The sequence below is a fragment of the Citrus sinensis genome, chromosome 3 (assembly GCF_022201045.2).
Source record: "Citrus sinensis cultivar Valencia sweet orange chromosome 3, DVS_A1.0, whole genome shotgun sequence".
NCBI lineage: Eukaryota > Viridiplantae > Streptophyta > Magnoliopsida > Sapindales > Rutaceae > Citrus > Citrus sinensis.
The window spans coordinates 18,642,161-18,651,099 of NC_068558.1; the positions used below are offsets into that span (position 1 = coordinate 18,642,161).

The 8,939-nt window shown below is 28.2% G+C and overlaps 1 long non-coding RNA gene across 1 annotated transcript; it reads right to left on the minus strand.

Moving 5' to 3' along the window:
- Nucleotides 1–992: 992 nt before the first annotated feature.
- LOC102630014 (uncharacterized) lies at nucleotides 993–3,237 on the minus strand. The gene is made up of 3 exons (XR_008052744.1): nucleotides 2,979–3,237; nucleotides 2,772–2,875; nucleotides 993–1,514 (listed from the first exon to the last, which is right to left on the minus strand). It is a non-coding gene; the product is annotated as an uncharacterized LOC102630014 (long non-coding RNA).
- Nucleotides 3,238–8,939: the final 5,702 nt, after the last annotated feature.

Genomic DNA, 8,939 nt, shown 5'->3' on the forward strand with positions numbered 1-8,939 from the left:
TACAACTCGCCAAACACATATGTAGAACCCCCCCCCCCCCCCCCCTATTTTGGGTAATTGGTGGACTGTAGGCGAGTTGCAAGCGAGTTTAGTATTGAGAAAAAAATCTGACGGCATGTCTCTGTCAACCCTCACTTTTTTTTTAATTATTTATGTTATGAGTTTTAATAATAAAAATTACATTAAAAGAAATAATGACTATATATATATAATAAGCTTTTAATAATTAGAAATGTTATAATTTTTAAGTTTAATATTACTAATATGTTATTTTAATTTGATTAATTTTGTTTGTTTTGTTGTAATAATTTGAACCTAACTTATTAAATTGAATTTTTATTTGTTTAATTAATTGTTAACAGTAGTTTTCTAAAATTTTATTGTTAATATTATTGACAATACTTATATATTGATTAGAAGATGAAACACAATTGATGTTAGTGATAATGGTTTACCTACAACAGAATTATTTTTTTGTTAGATTGATATATTTTGTGTATTTGTTTTAATGTTGAAATTTTATTTTCTCATTTACATTGATAAAATTTAAAATTGAATATTAATGCGGATTTTTAAGCTACTGTCATAAACTTTTAGTGTGAACTACATAATTCAAATTGTTTATGACTACTAAAATTATTTTTTAATATTTTTTAATTTAAGTATGAAAATTCACAAAAAATAATACTTATTGCAAGTTGCGGATAGATTTAGTAATTGATAAAACCCATAGCGGGTTGTAGGTGGGTTTAGTAATTTAATTTTTTTTCACCCACAACAGATAGTTCCATTGCCATCCCTAATTTAGCCCTTTATAATATTGTAAAGAGTTGTACAAAAACCTTACAGCACTATAAAATCTCCTTACAAAGTTGTAAGAGACAGTGTCACACCTAAGAATGATTACCTAAATGATAAATCTTTTATTGATTTAATTGAAGATTGAAGAGGAAGTAATGCAATTCTATTTATAACTTCTAAGTACACAAATATCCCTTAAAGTTGTCATGTGAATAGAAGAGACCGAAGCAGTCAACCGAACTTTAATACAACATCGTAACAACTGAACAATAACTTTAAGATGCGAGAAAATTTTGATTACCCTTCATGTATACACTCTCTTTCAATAAACTCTTATTATATGTATACATCAAATGAAAGAAGTGCATGGAGTACACAAATTTTCTTCCAAGTCCGAGATGCGCACACACATACACACATACATACTTGGATAGAACTTGAAAACTTGCTTTGATGGCATTATTTTGTTGCAATAAAATAGGGGGCTACTTGTATTCTTTAAGCATCTTGAATTTCTCGAGAATGAAATTGCCTTCCTTCCATTTTTGTTTGAGATCATAAGCTCGCAAATAATGCCAACCCAATTCCTGCCCACAATTGCTGCAATAGATTTTGGCAATTGTGTACATGCCTGTTATCATTTGCTTATCCTCCTTTCTTCCCAGAACTACATTCATTGCATTACTAAACATGTAGGCCTGTCCTGTTTGCGCCTATTCACCAATATCCAAAAGTTAAAATATATACGTGTGAGTGTATATATACATACACATATATATCAGTAGTGGCTCAACGCTTAACCAAGTTAGGCAATTGCTTATTCCCCATCTAAAATCGAGGCTGTAAATTTATGATAAATTAATTTTTTACATATTAATATATGCTTTAAAAGTAAAATTTTCAAGTGAAATAAGTTTTATTTTCTTTTCTAATATAACATCAAGGCCCATTTGAACTCTTTCTATATATATTCTGTATACAATATAATTATGAAGAAATTCAAAAGTGTATGCAAAATAAGATTATAATATAGTAAAATCTCTCTATAGTAATATTTTATATAAAAATAACTTTCATGTAGTCAAAAAATTATGATCTTAATTTGACTAATTATAAATAAAAATAAACTTCACATTATAATAAGTTATAATTTTCTCAGACATTGTTCTAAGAAATTTACCTCCAAATAATAATAATTATCTATTTTTGTTATAAACAATTTTCAAGCCCACCACCAAATGCTTCAAAGGGTTACTTTGTTCGGAGAGACGAAGATATACAAGAAGAGGCAATATTCCATATTGCGTTGTGTGGCCTCCAAACAAAGTTGGCATCTTGACAGGAAAAGGATAGACATTGACTTCTAGCTTGCGCGGCCCAATATTGTTATCTCCAATTCCATATTTAAAAGTTTAAGATTGAGTAAAATATTTTTTTTTTTAAGTTGCTTGGGACAATAATATATTATTTAGAATTATTATCTAATTCTTGTAAAAGATTTAAATTTACCTCGAGAGAAAGTATTAAAGAAAATAAAAATATTTAAATTTCTAGATGATTTTGCATATTTACAATTGTATAAGATAAATCAGTGTATATTTTACTTCTATATCACTTAGCTCTGGATTACTAAGTCAAATCTATAAGTTTTTGTAATCATACTTCCACTAAGTTATAAAATTAACCTCCTCAATTCTGATAATAATAAAAATAGTTGATCCCAACATTATATCTATAAAAAGATTTTACTGTTTAAATCTCAAATTAATCTGCCATATACAAGAACAAGGACATTAATTTTGGATTATTTTTGAAATATAAGGACCAATAAATAATTTACTCAAATTCTACCATTAAAAGGACTCTTGTTCATTAAAACTAAAAAGAATTTTGGTCTTGCCTTGACAAACAATAAATAAAAAATTTAATTAAAAAAACAAAAGTAAAGATTGTGTGGAGTGAGTAATCACCTTAAAAGTTTTGGAAATAAGATCATGGTGAAAGGCAAGTGGATTAAGACAATTTCTGCAACTGAAGAAGGGACGACCATCGAACTCTGCCATTTAACTGAAAGCTGAGATATATATGAGCAAAAAAAGAAAAAGATCAGTAGCTATATTTCCGAAATACAAAGTTAGAAAAAGAAATTAAATGTGCATATGCATGAGAGGACGAACAAAAACTGATCTGCTTAAGACTGGAACCAACAACAGATGAGATGGGAAGAGGGCATTATTTAAAGAGAAAATTATGATGAGGACTCAATTATTTGAGTCAATTAACAAATAATTTCCAAAAATAAGAAAAAAAAAAGTATTGGGAGTGGATGAAAAGAGTTGGTAAAGGACTTTAGAAGATTTTTGACTTGTGGGAAATTTCAGTAATTACATAGTAGATAAGAAAGAGGAGAATAAAAATTAACATGTAAATAAAATAATGAAATGGTTTTGAGTAATGATTTCAAGAACGCTTTTGATAAAGTGATTCATCTTTTAAGTGTCGGCGGCTGTTTGTTCCGTAAATTTTGCTTTGAATATCATTTTATTTTGTACACTTATTTAATAAATATTAAAAATTAATTTTTACTTCGCATATCATTTTAAATGTTAAAATAATTCTTATCTTATTCAATTTAATGCTTTGTTTTGAACAAATAACTTCATTTTATAAAATTCTATTATGGTTGAGGTTATTTGCACTTTAAAAACTACTTTAAAGTTTTAATTATAATAAAAAAATTATGTTTAAAAAATTACCCATCATATAAATTAATGTTAAGAACAATTTATTATAAGTCACTATTACATATTACAAAAATACTCATTTTTTAAATCTTAATTATCATTTTTTAAATCTTAAAATTTTTATTTCCAATATATTAATCAATATTTAGATGAATAACAATAAAATCTATATTTTTCATTTTTCCATAAATAAAATAAAATTTGCACTCATTATTTTTTACTTTTTTTCAAAAATAAAGTAAACATAAGTACTAAAAGCATCCTTTTTTTTTTTGGCTCTTGATTTCTTTTCTTCTTCTTCTTCTTCATCTTCTTCTTGTTCTTCACCTTTTTTTTAGTATTTATGGAATATTTCTTCTTCTTATTTTTTCATTGCAAGTAAGTTTGGGTGCAAAATCCAATATCGAACATAAATAAACAAAAAATTAATAACTAAATTTCTGTAAAATAATTTGTTTATTAATTGACTTGATTATAGTGTTGTGAAAAATTGTTAAATCTCTTGAAATCAAGTATATTAGATAGCTTTATTGGCGTTTTAAATAAATAAAATTAGTTAATGTAAATAGTTTGAATAAGGATCTTTTTAAAATTTTAAAGATTGTGCAAAGGAAAACTTAATTTTTAAAATTAATACACGAATGTATGAAGTAATAGAATTCAAAATAATTTTTAAAGTTCAAATTATCCCACTCTTCTATTATTGTTAAAAAGGCATTCAAATCTCTCTTTAACAAAATATCACTCTCACTCTCTTCAAATGAAATAAATTTTGTTCGAAAGATAAATTTTTCTAATCATTACTAGAGAGTTATGGACTAAAGTTCAATTTATATTTCTAATTGATAAACTTCAAGCAACAACAATACCAGCTGATTACTTTTTTCTTTTTTCTTTTTTTGGCTTTGGGAACTTCACTCTGAATAAGATGTTTCACGACATGATCTGCACGACAATCATATATATCGACAATGTATTAGTAAAAAACCACAAGCGAGAGCAGCATTTGAATTATATGAACCTCATTCTCTTTTAAGTTTTTTTTATACTGTTGTATGACTCCTTCATATCACTTTAACCAATGAAATTAATTATTACACAACACATGCTAATTTTAAAGAAAGATCTGATGCATGTCTTTTCTGCATAAATAAAAATTATTTTTAAGTTTTTGTAGTTGGCAGCTTATTGGGTATTTATTGATGAATTATTTTATTGAATAGGGAATTAATTAGAGATTATAAATAAAAAAAGACATGAAGAAATTTAATTTAGGAAGTAATGAAGATTAGATTAGAAATTAATTGGAAGCTAAGAAAACTAAAAGCGGAAGGCAATCTTTTCAAATAATGAATGGTGGACATACATTTAGAAAACAAAGATTTGGTGATGGCAATTGCACATGCATGGCTTCACAATTTTGAAAAGCAATTTCAAGGAACCCGTGAGCTTCCAATTTCAAGAGGGAAACAAACTTATGGCTTATAGTGTTGACAAGTAATGGGTGGCATTAATTGGGAAAGTTGACTTTAGAATGAAAATTGAATCCTAATTGAATCCAGCCAATAAAGTGTTTGGCCAATAATTGCATGGCCTGGGTTTTATATAAAGGTGAGCTGGAGACGAAAAAAAGGGGGGCAAAAAGAGGAGCATTTGGCTGAGAAGAAAATAACAGCAGCAACAATTCGGCTTCTCGTAGCTGATTTTATTTTATTTGTTGCTCCTAATTTAAGTATGTTTAATTAATTTTTTTATATTAAAATTAAGGATAAAACTTTATTCAATAAAATAATTATCTTTTATTTAATTAATTCCCTACATATGTTCTTTAATGTTCATGGTTCTTGTTTTACGTTATTAGTTGGATGTTATTAAATATTTTCATCAATTCTGTCATGTATTATTAATTGTTAGGATTAATATCTGACGAAATCTATACTTAGATCTATGAAGTTGATATATGATTATCTTTGATTATATATCTTTCATTAAAATGTTTACACAAAGTGTTTAGGAAAACTTTGATTTTTTATTATTTAATATGTTCACATGGATACTTAGATATCATACTATTAAGCAGAAGAAGAATCTACACAAGATTAATTTTAATTGGCCTTAATTGTTATATCCATGAGATGACATAAATTGATTTCAAGTTGTCACTCTAAAATTGAGAATTAATTGATGATTAGATAATTAGATAATTAGATAATTATTAGTTGAATAGTGGTGGATTTTGAAACCTTGGTAACCTTTGACTTATTAAATTCCCTTTGCTTTAATTATTTTCTTAGTTTAATTAGTTTATTTTCCCTTAAAACTCAATTTGCTCAACTAGGTTAGGATTTATATTAATTTTAGATTTAAATTAGACTTCTCAATTTATAGCAATTCCTATAGATTCAACCTCGTTACTACTATTCTATTTTTAAATTCGTGCGCTTGTGAGTATATTAAAAATTTTCACAACATTTATTAACCCTTAACATTTTCTTTTAGAATGGTGAATTAGATTTGATATCGAAGAAAGTAATATAGGTTATATATGATTGTTGAAATTGAGTGAGTGAGTGTGTTTAAACAGTGTCAAGAGTAATAATATTCTATTACTTAAATTGAATTAACCTTATTAATAAATTACATTAAGGATATTTTTGTAATAATATTTTTATTAAAAATTATAATGTTCGGTGTAAAATTTGGAGTGCAGATAACCTCCTTCCCATCTTAATTTAGAGCCAGTTTATTAAATTTTGGACAAAAAATACTTTTTATCTCCAAAAATATGGCAAGAAAGCTTAACAATGTTTATGAAATTTTACAAGCATTGAGGTGTTTCTTTAGATAGCACATACAAAGGTGCTTTTTTTTTTCAAATACAATCAAATCTAATTCGCTCAATTTGCTCAATCAGTATTTGATCTATGAAAATCCAATCCATGGACTCGTGAACTTGATTCAATTAGAAAATTTAGAATATGTAATCGAGTGGATTAAATATAGATTTACTTCTACATATCTATTAAAAAAATAAATTATTATTGTGTTCTGGATATTAAAAAATAATTTATTTAAAATTTACACAAAAAAGTTATACAAGGGTCACTATTAGTAAATACTTTATTAAGTTAAAATGAAGTTACCCATATTTTACCTTACCTAATAATAGTATAAAACAAAAAGAAAAGGGGTGAGCAACATTCTGTCCGGTTCAATTTTTGCTGAACTAAGCTAAATCAAATTAACAAAATTAAAAATATGAACTGATCTGAAATCAATCTGGTCCGGTTATTTTCAATTTTTAAACTTTATAAATCCTTTGTTTTTCTAGTTATTTGGTTTCGGTTTGATTTTTTATTTGATTGATTAAATAGATCGGATTTTTCTTAATTTAAAAAATAAACCAAATTGAACCAAATTGTTGGTTCGATTCTTCGAGGTCACTGTTTTTTGTCCACCTTCTAAAAAATAATTCAATAAATAAACAATTAAAATGAAACCCCAGTTTATTTAAACTATATTAGTTTGCGTGTGTACTAGGCTACATATGACTGGATTGGCCAGAGATGCCCCTCGGTCAGGATAAAAAAATTCAGGGTTGGCGTGGTCTTTGAGTCGCCTTTCTGTTGTGTAGTTCAAGAATTAGGACCACAAGCATTTCCAAGTATTGGTTTGGCTCGTAAAAACTTGTCTTGGATACATTGAGTCTGGCGTTGAATTTTTTTTTTTTTTTAAGAGAACTATTACTCATGTTATTTACACCATATAAATTATTGAGACTCATTTACATTAATTCTGTTATGCCACTGTTTAAATTTTTAATTCTTTCAAAGATTTGAGGGACAACCAACTCTTATTTTAAGAAAAAAATTACCTTCACTCAAGTTATAAGACTCCAAAAAATAATATTTAAATTAAAATCCCACAATATATCTACAAGATCTCAAATCACTTCCCTCACAGTTATGAGAGAATGGCTCTAGCCACTTGGCTAAGCCCAAGTGGTTTTCTGGCGTTTAATTGCTCAAGCGGTAAATTGCTTGATTTTAGAGAATAATAGACCTTGATGTAGACAGTGCGTGGGAGCATTTAATGTTCAAGAAATAATGGAGAACCTTGCGATTGTCCAAAGTCTAATCGGGCAATAAATTGGTGGGAAACCCTACTCACTTTAGCGATGGTATTTTATGGTATTAGGACTATAAAAAATGATTGGAGGTCTCGGATGTGTTTTTGGGATTGAGGATATATTTAAAATGGTTTTGGTAATTGGTACCTTTTTTCACAAATGTTATTGTAACAATTGCTTGGTGATGAAGGCATGATCTATGGAGTTTTAGTGGCTTTGATTAAAGTAAAGGGGCTGGTGGATAGTAATGAATGTTTTTTGGGTTTGCCTACCTTACGTTAAACGTAAGGTACAGCCCTCTCACAAAATTAAAAAGTGGGTTCTACTAGGACCCACTGCTGGAGAGAGGATTGTACCTTACGTTTAACGTAAGGTAGGCAAACCCAAAAAACATTCATTACTATCCACCAGCCCCTTTACTTTAATCAAAGCCACTAAAACTCCATAGATCATGCCTTCATCACCAAGCAGCTCCCATGTTGTACCTTACCTTACGTAAGGTAGCAGCTCCCATGTTGTTTATGATTTACTTTTTATGGCGGGTTTGATAAAAGAAGATGTGTTCTTTTGATCCTCTTTGATCAAAGACGAATTGTTGCTTGTAGTGAATTGCAGGGAATCTTGAAAATTGGGTTGCTGGGGTGAAGACTTAGTTGCTTCGAATCATGAATAGTACCTATATTTATAGGTTTCGAGTTGGCTTGATTTGTGTTCTCGTGTGCGGCTGCACATCTTGCACACCAAAATCAGCCTAAATTGAGCTAGGCTCGTCTTAGCTAAATTTTACAATTTAAATTTTTTTCTCTTTAACTGCACTGAATCAAAAGCATGAGTTACGAAGGTTTAAACATTCGGGTATAGGTACACTTACCAATTGCTGATTATAATAGATTGGAACCGGAATAAATTATAATGTGAATTAAAAATAGTAATTATAATTGTTTACTTTAGCTCTAAAAATCAGACTTGGAATGACTTGTATTCCTATTGATGAGTTTATTTTACCTTAGAATCATAATAAACTATTGCAAGTTACTAAAATGTTATTTGTTAACTGTTGTCTATAGTGTGAGGAAATAAGCTACAGGTCAACTAATGGTCGTTGGGTTTAAATGGAAGATTTGAAGAAGTCTGGGGGCATTGTGCAGATCGACTTCAGCTGGAGGGGTCTAGTTGAAATATTGAAGCTGATGTGGCAAGAATTCGTTATGAGTTCGTTATGATTTCCCAGAAATATCAGAGTATATATACGTGTGTTTTAGCCT